The sequence below is a fragment of the Podarcis pityusensis genome (assembly GCF_964106645.2).
Source record: "Podarcis pityusensis genome assembly, chromosome: 1".
Taxonomy (NCBI): domain Eukaryota; kingdom Metazoa; phylum Chordata; class Lepidosauria; order Squamata; family Lacertidae; genus Podarcis; species Podarcis pityusensis.
The window spans coordinates 93,837,207-93,860,706 of NC_138028.1; the positions used below are offsets into that span (position 1 = coordinate 93,837,207).

Below are 23,500 nucleotides of genomic sequence, written 5' to 3' on the forward strand. Positions count from 1 at the left end.
ATTGCTTTCTTTCCTGGATAATTTCCAGTACTGCTGGGATTATTATTATTTTAAAGAGTTGTTCTGTCTTAGGTAGGACTCTGACTACATGGAATTGCTGTGGAAGAAATAAACAATTCATCATGGAAATGGAAAGGTTGACAAAGGGCAGGAAATAGAGAGAATGGTGTCTGTTTCTTCCCACAGAGCTATTTCCCCTGCTAAGGTAGGGCAGCAAGATCACCAGATTGGTTCTGCAGATTAACTCAGTTACAGCACAAGAGACCCAGCCAGGGTGGGAGGAATGCCATAATGAGAACCCACAGCAAAATGTTGCTTGGATTAAAAAGCTTAGTGCCCTATACAACACCTCACTCCTGATTCTCCCTTCCCTTCCCCTACCTGTCACCCTGTTTCTAACTTCCTCTTCTGCAATCCCTACTGTGTCTTTCATTTTATACTTCTCTCCTTTCTCCCCTTTGTGTTCCACTGTTTATGCTGCCATTTCCTCTCCCTCCACCTCTGCTCCTGTCCATTTTCTCTCACTTGATCACTCTGTTCTCCTCTGCCCCCAGCCCCACCCTCACCATCTCTTGTTCTTGGTCCTTTTCATCCTACCTTCTCCTTACTCCTCTTTGCTGCCTCTGCTCTCACCCAACACCTCTGTTGCCTTCTCTCACTCACTCTCTCATAAATTGTCTTTCACTACCTCCTACCTCCTGCTTTCTCCTTATTGCCCCCTCCTCACTGTCATCTTTTGGGTATCTTCTTTTCTCCACTCAGTTTCTCCTTCTGCTTCTTGCTTCTGTTGTCCTTCTTCTGCCAGGAGCCTGTGTGATGGTTTTTGAAAGCTTGCCATGTAAACCCTGACCCTACAGATTAGGAGACAGCCAAAGAGCACAGCAAGATTAACATATACTGCATGCTTGTGCAGTTGCATTCAAAACCTTGGTGGGGGGGGGGGAGAGAAGTGCCCCATCTGTGTTTGTTTCTCAACCCCAACCCCACCCCAATTTTTTGTGTTTCTATATTCCTCAAGATTCACCAAGCATGCAGATCTCTTTCTCTTGCTCTTTTGTCAACCCATCTTGGCTACAAAGCTTGTTGAGGCTGACCTCCCATCTCTCACACTTTGTTCTACAGCATTATTGTGGTGCCCCCTGCAGCATGGTGCCCAGTGCAGGTATCTGATGTGGTGGAGCGGCAATCACCCACCCCCAATGTGCTAGGGACTTGTACCATGTTTGGTCTCTGAAGCGTCACACCCATCCTGGGCTGTGGTGAAGTCACCGGGCATTGGCAGCCAATGGCTCCTGTCCACAGACTACCTTAGTGTTCATGTGCACAAAGCTGTTCAGAATTACTTGAGATATAAAATGAATGATTCTGCTTAGTAACTCATTGAGATTTTGGGGACTGCGGACTGTAGGAAATATTGTAATAGGGTTCCCACCCCCCTTGCTTAAGGGACAAAAGTTGAGATTACAAATACTTAAAACTTTCTTGAGGGGGAATTTTCAGTGACAGTAACATCCCATTTTATGTGTAGAACAAAATAACTGATCATTTAGAAGTTATTTAGCAATATGGCGGTAAATCTGTTTGAGTAGTTTGGACTCCCCCCCCCCCCAAAAAAAAGATATAACTATGATCCGGTTCAGCATCACTTGTTGAAATGAATCAAGTATTCCTCAGTTTCGTGAAGCATCCTGATATCTTGGTTTTGACTGATTCGTGGTTATCTGTAAGCCACAGGTTGGCAACTCAGTTCCAAATCATCAGAGTTCCTTCCTTTCTTCCTGTTTGTTTCCTCCTTGCTTTTCTCTCTCTTTGTGTAGTTTTAGAGCAATTGAAAGTGATAGTATTTTATTTGATAAAAATAACTTGATTTTTTAAATTTAAAGCTCCTGGTTGTTTGGCTTAGAATAAATAAGTTTTCCCCTAGTCATGCAGTTGGTAGGCTACTGTCCTGTGTGTTTGTAGCATACTAAAGTCAGAACAGAAATACTTCCTCTTGCTTTCCAAAAAAAAGGTGCATTGCACTTTAAGTGCATTGCACCTCTGTGCACCTATTTGAAAGTCACCCAATCAAACTAAATGAGGCTTACTTTTCAGTAAACCTGGGTGAGATTGTGAATTCTAACATGAGATGCACATTGTGAAAAATGAAGTAGGGTGGTCTCTTTCCATTTAGTTCATGAGAACACATAGAGTAATGATCCATAAGAAAATGGCATAAATATACTTCAGAGCCTTAAACTATTAAGTTTTAGCAGGAACTTATTGGCTTATAGTTGGGAAGGCGGTGAGCAAGAAAGAACTCTGCCATTGCTATAGATTGTTCATCATTTATAAAAGCAAACCGTCCAAAGCATGTGCTTGCAGTGTAAATTTTGATTACCCCATCTGCTTCTGAGCAGAGTTTAACCAGCAATTCCCATAATGCAACAATTATGACTCCCCCCTCCCTTTCTGGGTCACCCACGTAAAGCTGTCCATGTGATTCCCCACCCCCATCCCTGGCAGGCTCTTGAATTGACTGTGATGCATAAAGGGGTCGATCGACAAAGCGGTTGCCTGGGTGGAAAGACACATACACAAATGAATCAAGAGCACAAAGATTTCATGTTTGCTTCCCACACTCAAGACTTTGAGAAATATTCATTTTTCTCTCGCCACCTTTGGGGTTCTGCACTGAAGGGGACAGGTAGGCGTTTTCAAATAGCAATAATTTGTGCTTCTATGGCCTTTTGCATCTGCACCCAGGGAGCACTGCATATGTGAATCACAAGCAGGCTTTTCTTTTTCCTCCCCTCCCCCTTTCTATCCTTTAAAATATCTGAGCTATGCCCGATAGTTGTGGAGGTGGGGAGGGAATAAGGAAGCATGCTGAGTCCTCTTCTTCTGCTATTACTATCTTTCATCCAGTACAATGTCATCATAAGGTCAAGAGTGACAGCAAGAGGCTACCCTGCAGTAGGCTGCATGCTGACAGTGCCATGCAGAATCAATAGAGTAAGGGAGAGGCCAGGTGATGGAGAAGTTCACTCAGCAGAAGCAGGGCTAGGGGCAAAAGGTGCTATGGCAGTGAAGAACAGATGGACGAGATATGGGGAAGCTGAATTGGATATTTAAATGTTACTTACCTTCTGTTCCACCTTCCAGCCTCAGCAATGCTCATATACCGTACTCTGTCCAACCGTTGATCAGTTTTTAGAGTCTGTATCTGACACTGGGAATTCAAGATATGATTAGCAACTAGTCTACTAGGAGTGGAGTTGCACTGCTGGCCCCATCTCATTCATTGGGCACGTTATTGGCCCTATAATGACCAAAAACCTATGTTTTTATATTGAAAACTGCCCTGTGATCTTTGGATGATGAGCAGTAGAATGAATGAATGTTGTGGATGCCTGAAATGAAGAAGCCTATGGCTGAGCAGCTGCTTGCATTCAGACTTCAACAAAATTTGTAAGACTTTTTAGGAAGGCTTGGTACAAAGAGTTAGTTATAATGTAAGAGATTGCATGGATTTGCCGGCCCCCGTGCCCCCAACACCTCTGAATTGATTTTCAAGAAAGGATTCATTCTGTTTGCTCCTTAATGTTGTGACATGGTCTTCTTGTTACCATTGTCATGGCACCCTCTTCTGCCAGACACTTGTGTTGGGTTGCAAATAATCCACTATCACCTGTCCCTGGCCACTAAATTAGACCAGGCTTTGAACATATCTCCCATTGTGAAGTTATATTTAATGTACAAACCTACATGAACTTTGGAAGGGTTTTTGTAGAGCATGAAAATAGCCTAGTCATATTGTCTGACAATCTTGGAATGTATGTGTGCCTTTTACAGGAGAATGCATCTTGGAACAATTTCAGAAATTGTGGGATACAGTACACCATATTCACACTTGGTTAAGTTTTTGCGCTTGTTTGATATTTTGTGTTAATTTATAGGCAAGATTAATGTGTGGTGTGTATGTAAATGGTAAAGGAATCCTATCTTTTCAAGATGCAGGAGCTGCTGAAAGATCTTCAGGTCACTTCTAACCCTGTGATTATGCATGGCTTTAATCAAATTAATGAGACATTTATGTTTGACTAGTACAAATCATATGGTGTGCATTATTAGTGCTCTTCCACATCATCCAAAAGAGATGTTTGAAAGGTTGCCAGAGGACATCCTTCCCAAACTTCTCAACACACCCACAATTTATTATAACCAGGTCAGTTTTAAAAGCAAAAACAACTTTCATACTTAATGTTGAATTAGGGGATAAACAGTGTGTTTTAAGAATAGCTAACTCTTAATATAGAGACAGTGAAATCTGAATTTCTGTTTTGAATTTGGGACTGTAGTTTTACAAAGCACCCTTAGAAAAACTGTTTTATGTAAGAGCTTCACACTGTAATCACTGAAAGATGCTCGAGACACAACTCTTATAGGCATCTGGTTCATTCTGAGCAAAGCTCTCTTATTTATGATTTGCTGCTTCTCAACCACACAATTGATATACACCTTCATTCTTGTAACCTTAAGCTACAGTTTAGCATTGCATTTAAACACAACCATAGAAGAGACTGAAGATAGCCAAACAGCTTTTTTAAAAGCATAATATTGAAAAAGAGGAGTTGAATGTCCTTAGCCAGCTAATCAGATTGTCAGCCCATCACTGCCTTGTAGTTTAGGCAGTGTGAAAAAATCATTTTACAATCAATACCTTCATAAGATGTCTTTGTAGTGCAGACACCATAGCTTTCAGCTAAACCTCATGTTAGTGAACTATTTGCTATTGCAGCTAATTGCTTATGCAATGTCTGTAAATCACAAGATGCTTCTGATGTACATGTGATCTCGCTGTAGGCAGAATGGCTGAATCTTCCAAAGCATAAGGGAAGCCCAGTTACTGACATAAAAGTTGGCAGCCCATGCAAGTTGCAGAGGTGGTACAAAGTCTCTGTTCAGAATGACTGTGTGGTGCTAAATTGCAGGAAATAAACCATGTTGCAAACCTATAAAGCTTCACTGGAAAGTCAGACAGGCAAGGGGAGGGGAAAAGAGAGAGAGAGAGAGAGACAGACATAAACATTTTCAGTTTTGCCTTCAACCGCAAAGAGGCTGCAGCCAGCAAAGGAGCAGAATGTTAAAGTGGATGAGTTCGAGGCAACCAAAACAGATCAAGAAGAGAGTGAGTATGACCTGAAACCCTCCCTTTCCTCTTACATCACATTAGGTCAAGGGGATAATAATAGTATAATCATGATCAGCTAGTAAAATTAACTATTCAAATGCAAGTCTGTAAAGGTACAGTGTTCCAATTCAATTTCTAATTAGGAGGAGTGTTCTCCCCTTGAAGAAGCCAGATTTTATATTGCTACTTGAATTAACAATTTAGGATGTAAATGTGTTGTAAGAATTTGTAGAGTGGGACTGGTATTTGTGTAAATGGTGTAAATATGGTGGACAATCATTTGTGTAAATGCAGAAAAACAGCTCCATATTATAGGGACACGGTCACTAACATAGTTACCATTCAGTCAAGATTTCTAACAAATGGGTGAAGAACTTGAAAAAATCAGAATAGACTTGTGGCAGAATAATGTTGTGTTTTGTCAGCTTATTAGAGGCTACCTAAGTGTTTAAGCGAGGACCTAAAAAATAATTATCCATTTCTCTAGAATAAGCAGCTCCAGTCCATAGATTCCTTTTTAATATACGGTACTTATTTGCTGTCAAAGAGAGTATCAAGGAAGTGCTTCCTCAGACCACCCATAAAAGGGGATAATGGGTGTGGTGAAATGTTGCAGACATTCCCTCTCTGCTGCTGAGCAAACTGCCCTGCTGGGGTTATTTGCAGTCCAGCATGTCTTTCATAAACGGGAGCACTTGTGGAAAGTTAACTAAAGGAGGACCGGCGTATGATCATGTAGTTAAAGGCTTCTTTTTTGTATTTTTTTGTACTTTATTTTTGATACTCTTGTTGTTTTAAGTGCCCATTTAATATATGTCTTTCATGCTGTCCCTAAACATTGGTGACATGGAAATGAGTACATTGTACTGATATCAATGACAATTATCTAATGGTTTGAGAGTAGGGGAAAACATAGCTAATGTTGATTCCCAGCTAGCTCTGTCCATTTCGAACTAGCTATGTGCATATGCCTGTTTTGGGTGAGGTTCATGTTTACACTGGCATTTTACAAGCCAAACCCTGATAACAGCAGTGCATGCACATGAACAACCTGGCCCAGGATGCCTATTTACTAGAAGCTAGTGTGTGTACCCTTTTCCCCTCAACAGCTCCACGCTGACACTCTAGTTTTTTTTATTGCTCACTCATTCATGCATAGAGCTTGTGGGTGCATTCAGACATGAGGATTATTGTGTTAGTTTTCCTGGTTATAATGCTAGTGCTTCTGTTCCAGTTTCTACATTCAGCACCTCCACATGGCACTAAATTCCATTCATAGCAGAAGGTGTGGTGTGACACAACAGCTCACATTATCCAACATGTTTCCACCCCCCCCACCTTTTATGTGCGTGTGAGCTTCTGTTCCCCCATGCTCCCCCCATGAAATTTTATGCTGGAACACCATCCCAAATGTTATCTCACAATTTTCCAGGTTAATTGGTTAGCCACCTGATTTTTTTTCTGGAAACCATTAACATGGAAATGTTAGCATTAAACTTCCACTAGAGTCCACTAGATTTACAGAAGGGGCTTTTATATTGTGTGAAAGATTGAAAATTATCAGGTAAGGAAACATTGGGGAAACAGAGTAAAGTGCTGTCTGAACACACCCTGCCTTACCTCTAGCCTGTTAAATAATATTTAGGATTTGGCCACTGCTTATATAAGGCTGTTACACAAAAATAAAATATTGTTTTGGAAATATTTTTTGTAACTTACTTTCCTCTTTCATTTTCTTCATTTTGACGCTTGCTTATAAAGTCCTTAAGGCAAGCAGGGCACTTAATAAATAACTTCAGGCGTATACCCCCTGGTTACGGAATGAGTTACTCTGGCAAATCATTTACATCTGCTAAAACAGGGATATTATTGATAGGAAGTGACAGGTGGAAACACTAGGAAAGGTAATTTACAATATATATTATTTGCATGCTCCCCACTACAAATTTGATCAAAGTGCTAACAATTTTAACTTTGTAGTGACACACTGTTGCCTTAATCTTTTATCAAACAATTTTATAATTCTGTAACAGTAACAGATACCGTTATTAAACATTTCCGCAAATCTCTCTTAAGACGCTAAAGAGAAGCTATTGTTTATTTGAAGATTCAAGGTTATCCCGAGAATATTATCGCAGGCCATGCAACTTTGTGTGAAAGCTTGGCTGATGAAAAGAGTGGTTCAGATCATGCGTTGAACCAATTTTTAACAAAGGTTTTACTCAGTGATCCCTTCTGGGGTTTTGGAACCTCTACTGTTTGAAGCATTTACAAGGTTTCTAGATGGGTGAGAAAACAAGCTGTGTGTCTAGCTTTAATTAAAGATTATTTCATTGAAGAGTGACTCAGTGATCTCTTAGGGTAGGCTGCGAGGTGTGGAGCTAGGGAAAGGGAGAAGAAAGAAGAGGCAACTAGGCTAACAAGCCATTCTAATTGTACATTCTAATTGAACATTCATATAAGTTTGGTAGGATTCATTAGCACTTGCTTCAGGTCAGATACGTTCACTGCTTTGTATGCTTCAGAGACACCATGACTCTGAGGAGGTTTTCATATCAAAAGGGTCTCTTTCAGGCCACACAGAATCTAATAATAACTCATATGGCAAGAAGTGGCAGTGCATCTAGGATTCTACCTTCAGATCCCAGGGAGATGGACAATATTCTCATGACTTTGGCTTTTTATTTCCCTCCTGTCTGTAAGATGCATGTTCTCATGACTTTAGCTTTTTATTTCCCTTCTGTCTGTAAGATGCATGTTCTTGTTATAATCGTTTTAGAAATAACGGATGTGATCGTTTCATTGTTACTTGTGCCTCAGTAAGAGCAGACATAGCATAGTGGTTATGGTACTAAAATGAAAGTACTAGCAAGTATCTAGTTCAATCCTTATCTCTGTTAATGAGCTCACTAGGTAGCACTAGTCTGTAAGCATATGTACACCTACCTCCAAGGAAATCTTATTGAACTCAGTGGAGCTTATTCCTGAGTAGACATATACGCTATCATTCCTCTAGTACTATGGAAATACTTAAATATGATAGGTTTTATGATCCATTACCGAGATGTATTAGAATCAAAATAGCCTCAACAATTAAAAGGTCTGCCCTTAAAACTAGCAGCCCTAATATTACTTGACAAGTAAACATGATAGATATAGAGAAAAAGCATGTATATTTTACATATTATAAATAATATTTCCCCATGGGGGGGGGGGGATTTGAGGAATTTATTCAGCACAGTGGACCACTGGGGAAGCTTATCAAACAGTATACAATGAGGAAGGCTTTTTTGGTAATATATAAAATATACAAGCTTTTTACTCTTCCACACACCAACATCCTTTGATACAACCAGAGCATTGGTAAAGTACTAGTGCATAATATTCCAAACTCTTTGAGTCTAAGGAAGATTATTTCCTATCCGAAGCACCCTCTAAAAAAAAAAAAAAGCCTACCCAACCTTCCATTGGGGGAAAAGGGTGGGGGTGGGAGGTCACAATCCTGTATTCTGTATTCTGTGGAAACAGAATTCTGAAATTTGATCTAGAAAGGCAAATTCTTCCATTCTTTCCTAGATGTGGCACAGGGCTTTTTAGCTTGTTTTCCAGTGCCTTATGAACGGGCCATTTATTTCATGGCAGATTATTAAAGGGAGCCGATCAGAGGGTGAATAATATGTAACTAGGCTATCACCACCCCCTAAGCAAGCACATGATATTCACTGTCCTAAGCTTTAAAGCATACAGCTTGGACAGATAGTAGATCCTGGAATGGAATGGAATCCATTCTCAAATTTTACTTTTATGCTTATCATTCTTCTATATAATATGGGCTTTTTCACATGCTCCCCCATGAGTTACTATGACGACTGCCAGAACATAAAATAACAGCTTTCAGACAATATGGGCACTGCCTTACAAAGTGTTTCTGGCTCATAAGAGCTGAAGTGATTGAAGTGCTAAATTATTCATTGTTGTTCAAAGAGATTACCCACAGATTAATGAACTTTGAAAATTCTGGTCTAGAATAGACGCTACAGAGAAGCACGGGGGAAATTTCCAAAAATGGTGGTAATCAAATAAAAATGTGTGCAGTAGATGTATTTGCTGTGTTAGCGATGCTGCTACATGCTGAGTCTGGAGGTGTTGATGTACAAACCCACTGTAATAGCCGTGTGTGTGTGTGTGTACGTGTGTTCGTGTGTTTATATATTTTTATATAAAATGTACAGTGGAAAGCAATGCAGTGTGTAAAAGATTTCTTAATTATGCTCATTTTGAACATAATTAAACTGACAAATCTCTCCTTGATTCAGAGTTGTTCTCTTGGACATATTGTTCAGGGAATTTTGCTTTGTGAAGCAGGGGACAGTCTCTGCTGAGGTTTGCTCTTCATGATAATTTTGACACAGAAGTGTGTTTGTCAAGATAAGGAGATGCAGACAAAACTCTTCCTTACAAGTTGGGTCACTATCCGTCATTTTGTTTTATGAATATACTGCAAGTTGTGAAAAGAGTGTGGAGAGACCAGACATACTTACAAGTTGTTCAAATAGTTCCAGAGTTCTAGAAGTCACTCCAAGGAATTGAACACACTTCAATACAGGTTTGATTATTGATGCTATCCTTAGTTCTGGTCCTGTATAATTATTTGGAGACAATAATGTGCATATGGTGATTAAAAGAGAGGTGTATTATTTAGTTACCATCAGAAGAAATCTGCACTGGTCATGGGGTCAGCAGAGATATTGCTTCCTCATCAATGAACCATAATAGACAACTGAGAAAGTATATCTATTAATGTGTTATATCTTGTACAAAGCTGTCAAAGTTGCATCTGCCTTATATATATATTAAATCAACTTCCTGTTACCAAATTAGAAGCAACATGTATAGAAGGGGGGGAAACAAGATTTATTAAAAGTATGATGTTCTGGAAACCATATGCAGAGCATTAACGATATGTATGTGCCGATGCAACCTGTTGGAAATCTGGTTCCAATTGACCTACCCAGCCATACAACAAATCATTTGTATTGACTTTCATCATTAGAACAAAAAATGACATGTATTTACTAATAATAGAAGTTGCCAAGTCTTACCTTCTATCGTTAGTTGCTGGTAAAGTAAAGTTACTGCTGTTTATTTTGAGAAGGAAAGACTTTGGTTGCTCCTGAATTATTTTGCTGGCCTAATCACTCATTTATATTTTGTGACAGAGTGTTTTGTTTTTAGTCTTAGAAATTCAAAGAATAATAATTGAATTAGTTGTATGCAGCTGAATGCTTGACTGATTCACAACAGCACTGTGTAGAAGTTTAGAAGAATATTCTAAATAGACATACAGTGGTACCTTGGTTCTCAAACACCTTGGTACTCAAACAACTTGGAACCCAAACACTGCAAACTCGGAAGTAAGTGTTCCAGTTTGCGAACTTTTTCGGAAGCCACACGTGCTCATTTTTGAGTGCCACGCTTCCGTTTTGAGTGCCACACTTCCATTTTGAGTGTTACACTGATGTCTGCCTGTTTTTGCTTTTTATTTTGCGTTTTTGTTTTTGCGGCTCTTTTTTGTTTTGTTTTTGTGACTGTATGGAACCCAGTTCAGCTACTGATTGATTGATTGTGTGACTGCAGTACATTGTTTATTGCTTTCATTTTATGGATCAATGGTCTCGTAAAGATGGTCTAGTAAAATTCATGTTAAATTGCTGCTTTATGGGTTATTTTTGGAAGTCTGGAACGGGTTAATCCATTTTGCATTACTTTCTATGGGAAAGTGCACCTTGGTTTTGGAACATTTTAGTTTTGGAACGTACTTCTGGAACAGATAAAGTTTGAGAACCAAGGTACCACTGTACTAAAATGCAGAGCTCTTTTACTATATATGGGATCAAGTTTCATTCTTTCTGTCCCTTCCCAGCTTCTTGCCCTTGGCCTCAACTTCCTGGAGCCTGCCCCACCCCCAGTAAAAATATTTCAGAGGGCAGGGCTTCAAAGATCAATGTGGACTTTTTGAACAAGGCTTGCACTGATCAATTCCAGAATGAGGAGCCCTCGCATGGCAAGAGTCGTATCATTGCCAGACACTCCAGTGTGTACTATACAGTGGTACCTCTGGATACGAACGGGATCCGTTCCGGAGCCCCGTTCACACCCTGAAGCAAACGCAACCCACGTCTGCGGGTCATGATTCGCCGTTTCCGCGCATGCACGTGACATCATTTTGACCATCTGCGCATGCGCGAGCGGTGAAACCTGGAAGTAACACGTTCTGTTACTTCCGGGTCACCGCAGAGCACAACCCGAAAGCGCTCAATCTGAAGCAACTTCAACCCGAGGTATGACTGTACTGTTCTACTTAGTGGTGTCTACAGGCTCAGTCCCATTTCCTTAACCTGGAAAGGTTACCTTATGGCATCAAGCTAATAATTGTCTTAAGCATCTGTTCACACACAAAAATAAGAAAAGAAGTGATGTACAGTATATGCATTGTCAACTGGGATAACTTTTCTACCCCACCTGCAGACCAGTAATGTGTTAACAGAGCTACAAGTGCTATGGGAATTTCCTCTGTACCCAGAGCCCTGCTTCTAGCATTCTTTTATTAGAGGATTGCAACTGTGATGGGATGGAATATGAAAGCTACTCAGATTCCTGCTGTTCCACTGCAACTTATCATCCATGACTATAGAACATAAATTACTTTACCTTGAAACACCCTGATACGTATGGAAAGCTGTATCATTCCATAATCCATGTGAAATCTCCTCCCAATCATGCAAAGTTCATACATCTGCTAGTTATTATGAGCTCTGTCTGCTAGAGATGATAATTCATAGCCTTCAGTGTGCTTGTGTGTGTGTAGAAGTGGAGGGATATACTTCCAAGTGTTAATAGAATTGTGTGCTTACAAGGTTTGTCGTTTCCTGTGTTACTGATTTCCTTTGTTAATGCAGATATAGCCAACAGCTTTTGAAACTACATTGTGTTATGGGTCATAAAGGTGTGGTCACAGTAGAAGCAGAACAGAAAGCTGTGGGGGAGAGCTCAACAAATAGCTTTGTTTTACTTTTTCCAAGCACATGAAGACATAAGTTAAATTTCAGCTATGCATTCATCCAACCTAATAGGTGGGTGTTACCCATGAAAATGTTGGAAAAGAGAGGTAGTCTTGAGGCATCGTCAGAACTGAAGGGGACAGATCAGCTTTCAAATTTGTCATGGAAACATCTTGTCAACCCAGTAACAATGACGTCAAGTTGATAAGACAAGTGTTAGTTTGTTCAGAACACACCTGTTCAACAGCAGGAGGGCAAGGTACAGTGGGTTTCACATTTTTGGTGCACTGCTATGATTGTGTCTTGGTGATCAGTTTTATTTCTCTCCATTGTGGCTTGGATCACTGTACTGAGATAAAAAAGTAGTTCATAGAAGACTTTGATGGGGGAAATCTTCTGCAAAATTATCTATCTTCTCTTTTGAAGTTAGTGATATTAATATATGCAGTCTGCAGTGAATTTTCCTTCTGCTTTATTTTTACCCTCTTTGCATGTGAGCAAAAGCTTTTAATTTCTGTAGCCAATGCAAGATTATAGCAGATGTTAGCAGATGGTCATTGCAGCAGGGTCATAATAATTCCATCAGAACTGCAACTTGATAAGAACAATTTTTTTCTTCATATTATTTGTTTTGTGTTTTAGATTTTTATCTAAAAACAGTAGTCAACTTATATAGATTTAATAATGAGTGAAAGGATGTCTCTAAAAGGTACAAGGAGTTGATGTGGGTTTTTTTTGCATAATTTGCACAAATAATGGAAAAGTAGCTTGATCATATGAGTATATAATAATAGTTTTAAATACCACATGTTGTAATGTAGTAGGTAAACTGCATGAGTAGAAATGGGAGATTACTATAATACAGTATACATGAGGTGGAAAAAGGTATGCCTCTTGATGATACAAAGCATGAATGGATATAAGATTTGGAAAGAGAAGTGTTGAAAGGTATTGAAATTAATTTAGCCTGAGAGCTAAATTAAGACAGCAGGTGTGAGATGGCATTACTATTAATGGGTTAACACCAAGTGGAAGCAATACCAACCAGGACTCTCCTTGGTCAGTAACTAGAATGGTATCATACTGCTATTGATGATTTACCAAATATCAGGAAATGGTCAGCCATAAGGTAGGTGGTAATTATCTACTAGCTTAGCAAGTGGTGACTGTTTTTTCATATGTAATACCGTGTGGATATTGTCATTGTGTGGTTTAGTCACTGCACAATGCGGGTGGCGCTGTGGTGTAAACCACTGAGCCTAGGGCTTGCCGATCAGAAGGTCGGCGGTTTGAATCCCTGCGATGGGGTGAGCTCCTGTTGTTCAGTCTCAGCTCCTGCCAACCTAGCAGTTCAAAAGCACGTCAAAGTGCAAGTAGATAAATAGGTACTGCTCTGGCAGGAAGGTAAACAGCATTTCTGTGTGCTGCTCTGGTTTCGCCAGAAGCAGTTTAGTCATGCTGGCCACATGACCCGGAAAAACTGTCTGCGGACAGACGTCGGCTCCCTCAGCCAGTAAAGCAAGATGAGCGCTGCAACCCCAGAGTCATTCGCAACTGGACTTAATTGTCAGGGGTCCTTTACCTTTACCTTTTTTAGTTTAGTCACTAGGTGGCACTAGACTTAGCAGTAACTGGGTGGCCTCAGGAGTTACCTCTTGCTGTTCTTGTTGGAGAGAGAGATTAAGGTATGTGGCTGGTGTGTCCTATAAGCCTCCCATGACAGTAACCATCACTCACTAGTACTACACAGTTATATTTGGTACGTACATTTAAAATTTATTTGCTATTGCTAACAAAAAGTTATTAAGACAGTTAAGTCTATTGCATTGATAATATGAATAATTTAAAAATAGTGGTGTGAATTTTTAGATTTCTGAAGAAAGCCAAGAAAGGCAATGGTGATACATACATACACACACACACACACACAGAGAGAGAGAGAGAGAGAGAGAGAGAGAAGTCAGGGAAAGCAAAATCATGGGGTGTGTTAGCAAAATAATTGGTTGTTCAAATTTCACAGGTGTTGTCTGTCTTTGAGAATGAGACCTTTATTTTGTCAAAGATAAAAAAAACCTTCATTTGCATATAAAAGCTGATGGTCATTGTATAGAAATTTGGGGGGTCCTGGTTGATCCTTGATTTGTCAAGGATCTGGGAATCTATTCACATCCTTTGCTGACCCTTTTCTTCCTGTAGTGACTTTCCACGATGCTTTCTTTGATAAAGGCATTATAACTCATCCCCTAGTGTATTACCTAGAAATAACTTCCAGTAAAATGAGTGGGATGTACTTCCACTTAATGTGCTTAGCATTTATAGAAATTAAGGTTATAGTCCTATACATACTTGCTTTCGAGCTGAACTCAATGTGACTTACTTCTGAACAGACATGCATAGGATTGCAATGGGAATAGTGCTGAAGGAGAGAGAGGGAAACCAGTTTATTTCAAATGAACATTTTAGAAGTGATAGCTGAGAACAGGATAGGGAACCTGTGGCCCTCCAGATGTCATTGGCTCCAGTTCATATCAGCCCCCACTAGCATGGGTGATTGGGATGATTGAAGATTGTGGTGGTCACAAGTTCCACATTCTTTGCCTAGAATAATGAAGTAATTATGTGCTAGTTTTGCTGTGCACAATTTGAACACGCCATTGTGAATCACTAATAACAGTAATCAAGACCATTATTAGGATAGGACTGCTGGCATACTGCTTTGGATTTGGGGGTGCAGAAAAATACTGGTAGGGTTCTCTCCCTCCTTGCCCTGGCAATTATTGTAGTAGTAGTAGTAGTAGTAGTAGTAGTAGTAATATCCTGCCCATCTGACTGGGTTGCCCCAGCCACTCATTATTATTTTCCAATTTACACACCACATTAATAAAATTTGAGTATATTGACGGGGATTCATGCTGTCCACAACTTTGCCTATTCATTAGCATTCCTTTTCTATGAAGCTTTCCCCATTCCAAATCAACTAAGGTGGGGGAGGAGAGTGGGGTAGTGGATACTCAGGAATTTTTGAAATGTTTTAAATCATGAGTTTCATAAGAATAAATGCACACATAGAGTGAGGTGTCTGCATTCAACACCTTCTAAACAGTGAATATTAACAGGTGTATCCTTAACCTGAAATTATTTAGATTACTTTTCTGCAATGCAACACCTGTGAAATTCCATTTAAATGGGGGGGGGGGTGCAACTGTTTGCCCTCAAAACTCCAGTATTGCTCCCCCCCCATAAAAATAAGAAATCTCTGGTGTTGCTAAATCCCTCTATATTTCTCCCCTGTCCCTGCATATGTTTGTCAGTGAAGTCAGCTCAAGTCTTCTCTGTAAGATCAGTCCAGTGAACCATTAAGTGAAATTTATTCCAATCTTCCCTTGAGTCAAAGCTGAATGTTGAATTTACAGTAACTGTGCCTGAAGACAGTCAATAAAAATGAAAAAAAGCAACAGTAAGAGTCTTAAATGAAGAACAACCTAAAAAAATGGCAAAGATTGAAAGAAGCCTCTCTAGAAAGGGGCAAAAGGGAGTGTGACTTCAAGAGCCATCTGGTTTATACATAGTTTGAATAATCCCTTCCAATTAAGATTAAAACCATTTTCATATAAAACATCTGTTCTCTGATTTCAGCATTTAGAAGAAGAAAACACCAGGGAATAATTTGAACCCTTCCATCAGGATTTTATTTTATGCATTCAGAACTGATATTTGGTTTCTTAAGGTGATGCTGCCAAGTATGTTCAACAATGCTTATTATCTTAGCGGTATCAAACAAATAAGGTTTTTATTTCAATGTATTTTTCACCTTGGTGGGGTGGGATATTTACAGCTATCATAGTGAACTGGGCTGCCAGTGGGGGAAAACCCTAATCCAATAACTTATTTTATATACAGATGAACAGAAACAGAGGTTTATCACAGCAAAGCCCCATGCAAAACTGAACTATTCAGCAGGGCAAAGAGTGTTTTATTCTAAATACAGACCACAGACCATATTTTAAGATTACTAACCCAAGCATAATGTGGCAAATATTTGATGAACCCACCACCACTATTGTCATATTTGGGTGGTCATTGAATTGAATTGCCTGTCCCTGCTCTTTTTTTCTTTCTTTTGTAAGAAATTTGTGTGCTTGTTTACAAAAAAAAGGAGGAGGAAAGATTTTTTTTTTACCTACCTCTTCTTTCTGCTATCCAGCAAATGGTAAAATGCTTGTTAGTGTTTCTGCTTTGCATTCACAAGACTGTGCCATGGAAACTTAAATACCTATTTGTCTGGCAGCAAAACATTATACTGCAAGGTAATGATTCACCCAGGGTTAGGCTGCTAGGGAACAACCCGGAGTTCCTTGGGAGGGTGGCTGAGGGGCTGCTGCAGACTTTCTGCTTCACCAACAGAAACTGAGTGAAGAAGGTAACTGCTGGAGACTTCCATGGTGCAGCAGTAACAGGTTCTGCAGCCTGTGATGCTCTAACAATAGTAGGAAAACAAAAAGGGCATGTCAGGGGTGAATCAGAGACCTTTGATCCACTGGATCAAAATCCCTCCTGTTCCCCTGACATGCCCCCAAGAAGGGAGAAATACTATGCTGGCAGATTTATTTTCTCATGCACTGGAACCAAGGGAGGGGATTCTAAGAACAAAACAGAGATGAAAAGGGTGGAAGAGATACCACATCACTGACGGGCCCAGCAGGGCTTTGCCTACTGTCAGGCCCAAGTCAGGTCTGGGCAGGCAGCAACAGGATCTCTGACAGCTCCTATGGGGCTGTGTTGGCTGAAGTGTTGTCCTCTGCAGGCAGCTACAGGACATGTCATCTCTGCTGGGAGCTAGAGCTAACTGAAGCCTTGTACAGGCTGACAAGACATGGAGTATGGTAGGTCCTTGGAGCAGCTGGCTGGCTGTTTAAAGGCTCTTCACTATTTTGTAGTCTTTTGACTTCTATGATGTTGCGAGACAGGTTCTTCTAGGGACTCATCCTCTGAGTCAGAGCTCTGTCTTCCAGATAGGAAGGCCCTCAGTAAGGCACTTGTAGTTCTCCCAAGGAAGCAGTCTGAACATCTTCCTCATCAGAGCCCTCCATGGTGTACTGCAAGGTCATAGGTCATGACAGGCTTAGAAAGTGGTGCTTCCTCTGTTATGGAATCTCCCCCCCCCCTAACATTGCTCTGTCCATAGTCTTAATTAGGAGCAGTGACTAAGTGATTAAGGGCCAGCTGAGACAATCTGGAAATGCTATGTGCTGAATAAGGCAATGGGGACCCACCTGTAAGTCTATTACTACATGAGTGTCATGGCTGTTCACCAGTAATGCCATGTTTTGGTAATTAATCAGTTAAAACCTTTTGATAAATTGAAAAGGTGTTTCCAATTAATCAGGGAGCACATTTTAACTCTTTCAACAATTATTTTATGTGATATGTTTAAAAATCAATAGGTGCCTTCTTAGAAGAACAAAGGGTGCCTGATACAACAGATGTGTACATAATCTAAAAACAAATAATCCAATTTTTTCTGTCTGACTTGCTACTTTAGATGCAAATATATGCAAAATTCATTAAAACTCAGTTGACCAACTATGATTTATTTATTCAAATGACAGGCCTCATACATATGCACTGTTACTGAGGTACCAGTTTACCCTCATCCTGAGTATAGCCAGCAGTGCAGGGGTGGAGAACCTTGGGCACAGGGACTGAATGTGGTCCTCAAGACCTCTCAGTCTGCTCCTCCATATTTGCTATTTACTTCAGTCTTAGTTAAGAACCTGAAGGTGACACATGACTTCGTTTTCCCCAGTATTTCACTGGTCACCTTCGCCATTCACCAGTATTTCACTGAATTGTGTAAAGTTTGAAAGCAACATATGCATTTTCATTTATTGTTGCAATCTGAATGTAAAGCTATAGTATTTGAACATGAACTATTATTTGCTTCCTGCTAAAGGTTCTGAGGACTTTGCAAGAGAGGCTCACACAGACTTGCTTATCTTAGTCTGATGTTTACAGCAATATGTGGCGTAAAAGAAGAAAAAGTAGCAAAGCATCATGCCGTATAGACATCCCCAACCTTAAAACAATTCCGTGATAATCTTAATGAGCTGCTCTTCTAGGGCAGTAGTTGCAAAGTCTTTCTTTCCTAGAGAACATTTACAAATTGTGCAAGCATATCATCCCAAGCTGTGTAGCGCATGTATGTGCACAGGCTGCCTACATCAGTCCAAAAATCAGCAGAGTCAGGTTGTAGATGTGGTTGTCTATTAAGGTTTCCTGTTGTGCCACAATCTGCCCAAGCAATCTGGAACACTAAAAGGTGCATGTTATCTAAACACAGAGAAACAGATTTTCTTTCAGCTACTATAACTGCATGTTTCCAGTTACTGTTGTGGTCTCTTCCACCTGTTGTAAAACAACTGGATTTTTCTTGGTCTAAAGGACCATAAATATACGTACCGTACGTTTTTAAGCAGAGGTTGGAAGACCATCTGTCATGGATGCTTTAGTTGAGATTCTTGCATTGCAGAGGATTGGACTAGATGACCCTCGTGTTCTCTTCCAACTACAATTCGGTGATTTCATAATTCTCTGGACATTTTCTCTTCTCCTTTGGCAGCAACAAAACCAACTGAATCTCTCCCTCCCTCCCATCTCCTTCTTTCCTACCTAAGAGACCTAGACCAGGAAGGAGGTTTCAGAAGTCCATATTTCTTTTAATTCAAACAGCTCCTGGATTCCAAAGCGTTTTGAGATTTCTGTATTCAAGAAATCAATGAGGCCTAAAACTAAGTAAGGTGGAACTGTGTTTCATGTGGAATGTGGGGATGCTGCCCAAAATAGCATATTTGTATGATTTCTTCTTCCCCTGTAACATGTAGTATCCCTTACCCCATATCTGGACATCAACGCTTTCCCTGCCTCCACATTATCAACACATGGTAAGTGATCATATGCATTATAAGAAAAATGGAGATTCATCATGGAGTAGTGTTTTTGTTACCATTCCTACACATTATGCATGATATAGGATTGGTGACAGAAACAGTCGCTGCATGTTGAGCTACCTGCTGTGTAGGATCACTTAATATGTGCCAACAATGTGGAACAGAGAAGGGGATGTGATGTTGACAGGGCACAGGGTGGGTGTCCATACAAAGACAATAAGATATCATGCAAAAATACCTTTGGCAGCATCCCAGTCTCCTGCATAAGATATATCTGAACATTTTTAGGAGGACTTTTTTCTGCTTATAAAGAAGTAGCTTTAATTATTCAAATGTTTGGATAGCTCTCTGGCCTGGTACACATAGGCAGGGAGGGACAAAAGTGACTGGTGCCATCTGTTTTAATAGGAGGGAAAATACAATTCATAAAACTACGCAGGAACTTTTTGTAAACTGCACAGAGAACATTACATCCTGCCCTTTCCTATTCACCCAGGTGGGCATGACAACAACACTGAACAATGTGCAGTTGAAATTCAACAAGTGGAGAGAGATGAGTTGACAGGACTCGGTTTTCCACCCCAACCCTAGGTTGTAGACATAAGTTAATCATCATTCTCTATCTTTCTCACTTTTCTGCTCTCTGAATTTCATAGTGACTAAAACTGGCTTTCATCCAAGCCTGATGGGTAGAAGTTTCCTAACAGAAATGGCAGTTCGTTTAGTATTCAGTGAAGATGTGTGCTTTGTTTAAATCATCCTGGTAGTGTTGAATGTTGTGAATTTTGCTGTTGTGTGTTAACAGTGTTTCCTTACTCTGAATTTCTTGAGCTTTTCCCCTAATCTAACCAATTTTTCCTAGATAAAGAATAGATAAAATCAGTTTGTGCTATAGAGGAAACATGTCTCTTTAAGAGAGTAGTGCCAATTCAGTTCCTCAATATTTTAACAAAACCGCTTCACAGGATAGTTCAGTATTGCCCATCCAGTAGTTTTATGAAGGAGGCTTACTGGAAAGGTGTGGTCTGATTGCTGTGATGGACTTGAATAATACTCTGTCATTATGAGCAATGATTGGAACTAGAAGCAAATATATATGCTTACAGTCCAGATCTATGGAGATATTTCCCCTTACATTTCCATATTTAAATATGGAAAAAGAAAGTCTAGGACTGGAGTGTCATCTTTTATAGTTTTTCTTTGGCTCAGTCTTCCATAGTGATGTACGTAGATAAAACATAACGGTATAATATTGCAGAGAGCTGAGTGTCACAATACTAAAGGAGGCATGCCACCTACAGATAGGTGCCTCATGGAAAATCAAGTATCATTTTCCACATGGGACTGACGTAAGAAGCACATCATTGTAGTTTAAAAAGGCTCTACCAGTTTCTGTTAGCATTGTGGAGCAGCAGAGAGTGGAACCAGCACTTTGTGTTTCCCTGTTCTTGATTTTATTGTGAACCTAACTGCACTCCACAACAGTGTGATAATTTCCCTGTGTTTCTACAGCATGGATAGGGAAACCATGGCTCTTCAGATATTGTTGGGCTACCACTCCCATCATCCTTTACCATTGACCATTCTGGGTGGGGCTAATGGGAGCAGGGGTTCAACAACATCTGGAAGGTCTCATGTTCTCCTTCCCAGTTTTATATATTTGCTCTTAAATCAGCTACCAATTTCCCCCCACCCTTTTATTGTTTGCCTTTGCTCCGGCTCACATAAATGTTCCCTCCTCCTTTTATTGAATGCAAACATGTGGTCGCTTTGTGAAATGCTGTTAAAAAAATGAATAAAACGTAATAAGGGAATTTATTACAGAAATAAGGAGACACAAACATATTGCTGGAAATGGTACTAACACATTTACCTAAGAAATATTATATTCTCAAGGCTTGACTTTTATCTGATGTTACTCACGCATATGTGTGAGTAATAACTTGCAGCCTTTAAAAAAAAAAACATATTATAAAACAGTACTTGGATTAACCTTGGAGAAGGAGACTGTCATCCTATACAAACTTACCTGGGGAAGAAAGCCCACTGAACTCAGCATTCTCTTTTAAGCATTCTGTTACAAATTAATGAAAGCCTGATGCTTCTGGCAAGCCTACAAGCAGGTCATGTAGGCAACAGTCCCTCAGCAACTGGTATCCAGTGGCAAATTGTCTTTGAACATAGAAGTTACTGCTAAGAACTATCTTAGCAGTGTTACCGAAAACACACACACACACACACACACACACACACACACACACACACCAGGACAGCTTTTAAAAAATGCTGTCCTTTGAACTATGTACTCCCTTCAAATGTTGCTGGTCTACAGTTCCCATCAGCTCTAGCTAGCAGGGTCAGTGGTCAAGATGATGGATATGACCTAATCCTTTTGACCTACTCCTTTTGAAGTAGGATTCTAGATAACTGCATGCATGATTCCATTTTGAACACAACGATGCAGTCCTAAGGTTGGTGGGGAGACTTGAGCCAACAGGGCAGAAAAATGGACAAAAATCTTGTGTTTGTCCATTTCTGGGTTTAATTTATTTAATTAATATTTTCCTTCCTATTGGGAACAGTGGAGAGTGCAAGGGAGATTTAGGCATGCTTAGGAATTACAGAGGCATGTCAGGGGACTGGGATGACTTTATATCCTTCAGATCTTAGTGGTTTTCCATACCTTCCCCATGCACCCACATCAGTTGGGCCAGGGCATTGGAGGCTTCAGTGGCAGTGACAGGGAAGGGGAATCTGACATTGAACTCCCTCTCCAAAATAAGAGACCATAGGATTGCCTCATCATTAATCTAATACATTGTACTGCCCCAAACTTGCAGTATTATACATTTGTTAATATAGGGGGCAAAGTTATTCCAGCAAGTAGCTCCGCAAGAAGCAACCTTATGTCCTTGATCAACTTCATTGGAATTCCTCTGGCTATACACCCACTGTGATGGAGCCATAGCTTGAGTTCTACCTCAAGTGACATTTTAACAAATGAAAAAAGATGAAAAGGACAAAGAGTCTCTGCCTGGTAACAATATATGAGGGTCAAATAATACAAATGCTCCTTAAGCACCAGAGTTCAGGAGTGCTCTCCCCCTGACCCAAGCGGTTTTTGCTACTTCAGAGGATTAAGAGTTTAATAAGTTATTGACAGGAGCTATGTCACAAATTGATTTTTATGTTAGCCCCTGTCTGAGGCATGGGGTCACAAATAATTGATGAGGAGGCTTTTGCAGTTTACTGTACTGTTCCTTAGATAAGAGTAGCTTCCCACAAAGCCACTAGAGGATCTAGAATTCAGTAAAATGCTAAAAGCTGCAACCAGAAAATGGAAACCCTGCTGGTTGCCCAAAATATTCATTCATTTAATCATTAATTCATTCAAGTTGTGTACCACCCTTCATCCATGGATCTTGGATAAAATACAAGATGAAAATGCAGACTACATGATAAAAATATGGGAGCCACAAACCAATAAACCCACCTCTTCCCACAAGCACATTTAAAAGGGAATGTGATGTTAATCAGTTCAAGGCTTGGTTGAAGAGGAATGTTTTTGCCTGGCGCCTAAAGGTATATAAGGAAGGTGCCTTTGCCCCTTAGCCAAGGGAAACCTTACACTGTCCTTAAAAACTTGTTGAGCTTTTAGCAGACATTGCATCCATTTTCTCAAAGCTTTCTTCATTGCTATAAGGACTTTATTTTTGCAAAAATATCCAAAATATGCAATTTTAGGAATGATCATGAAGCTTATTAGGCTTTGTTATAGAAAGCTAGATGCTATGCCTTTGATGTCATTGTGGTCATGTAGATTTCTATAAATTCTGCCACTTGACTTCGCTTATTTTTCATAAATATTCCCCTCAGCATTTAAGGGTACTTTCCGCTTTCCTTTGAATCTTTACGTTATTTTTTCCAAAAGTTGTATGAAGCATCTAGAGAAAGTTTGCCTCTGCTTTTGTAACATCTGCCAGCCTTACTACTGTAAGCAATTCATGGGTCCTTTTTCAGCTTTGGTTGGTGCTGTCAGTTACTAACTGACCATCATATACACTGTCATACCCCCACCACTCAGTCCAAAACAGCTTAGCTTGATGCAGACATACAGTTTGCCATTAGACAGCAAATATGGACATCTAGTGGTTGTGTGTTGCATTGTATGCAGACTATATTCTTTTAAAGGAGTTGAATTGAACCTGATTCAACTTTTTAAATGAACTACCTTTATTATCCATACAATCCTAAATTATGACATTGAAATCCTTGACTGGTGTATGTCAAGGCAGTCATAGTATTTTTTGCTATGCTGA

General features: G+C 39.9%; 1 protein-coding gene and 1 long non-coding RNA gene across 16 annotated transcripts in view; one reads left to right on the forward strand and one right to left on the reverse strand.

Annotated features, from left to right (window-relative positions):
- The window catches only part of KALRN (kalirin RhoGEF kinase), a 509,101-nt gene that overhangs the window by 391,818 nt on the left and 93,783 nt on the right, over positions 1-23,500 (forward strand). The gene's annotated exons all lie outside the window — the stretch shown is intronic.
- On the reverse strand, positions 550-16,462 carry LOC308479532. Its single transcript, XR_013987721.1, has 3 exons — positions 16,419-16,462; positions 3,126-3,211; positions 550-851 (listed from the first exon to the last, which is right to left on the reverse strand). It is a non-coding gene; the product is annotated as an uncharacterized lncRNA (long non-coding RNA).